Raw genomic sequence first — 288 nt, 5'->3', positions numbered from 1 at the left:
AAAGTGAGAAAGCAAGCCTCCAGATCCGGGACTTGAACCGTGGTCAGCGATGTGGAAATCCAGCACCCTAAATCACCACACCACCTGCGGGCCCCTCAAAGGTTTTTCAGTAATGGGGCCCGCAGGTGGTGTGGTTAAGGTGCTGGACACTCCCATATGGCCGATTACGGTTCGAGTCCCGTACCTGGTAACTTGCTTTCTCACTCCCCTCCCCTGCTCTATGTATCTCTCTGGTCAAATTAAAATAAATGAATGAATAAATAATTCTTTTTTTTTTTTTTGAGAGGT

At 47.2% G+C, this 288-nt stretch overlaps 1 long non-coding RNA gene across 1 annotated transcript in view; it reads right to left on the bottom strand.

Annotated features, from left to right (window-relative positions):
* Nucleotides 1–288, bottom strand: part of LOC102491927 (uncharacterized) — a 25,550-nt gene that overhangs the window by 24,115 nt on the left and 1,147 nt on the right. The window lies entirely within an intron of this gene.

This window comes from Tupaia chinensis, unplaced genomic scaffold (assembly GCF_000334495.1).
Source record: "Tupaia chinensis unplaced genomic scaffold, TupChi_1.0 Scaffold000617_2, whole genome shotgun sequence".
Taxonomy (NCBI): domain Eukaryota; kingdom Metazoa; phylum Chordata; class Mammalia; order Scandentia; family Tupaiidae; genus Tupaia; species Tupaia belangeri.
This window is presented reverse-complemented; position numbering and strand designations above follow the sequence as displayed.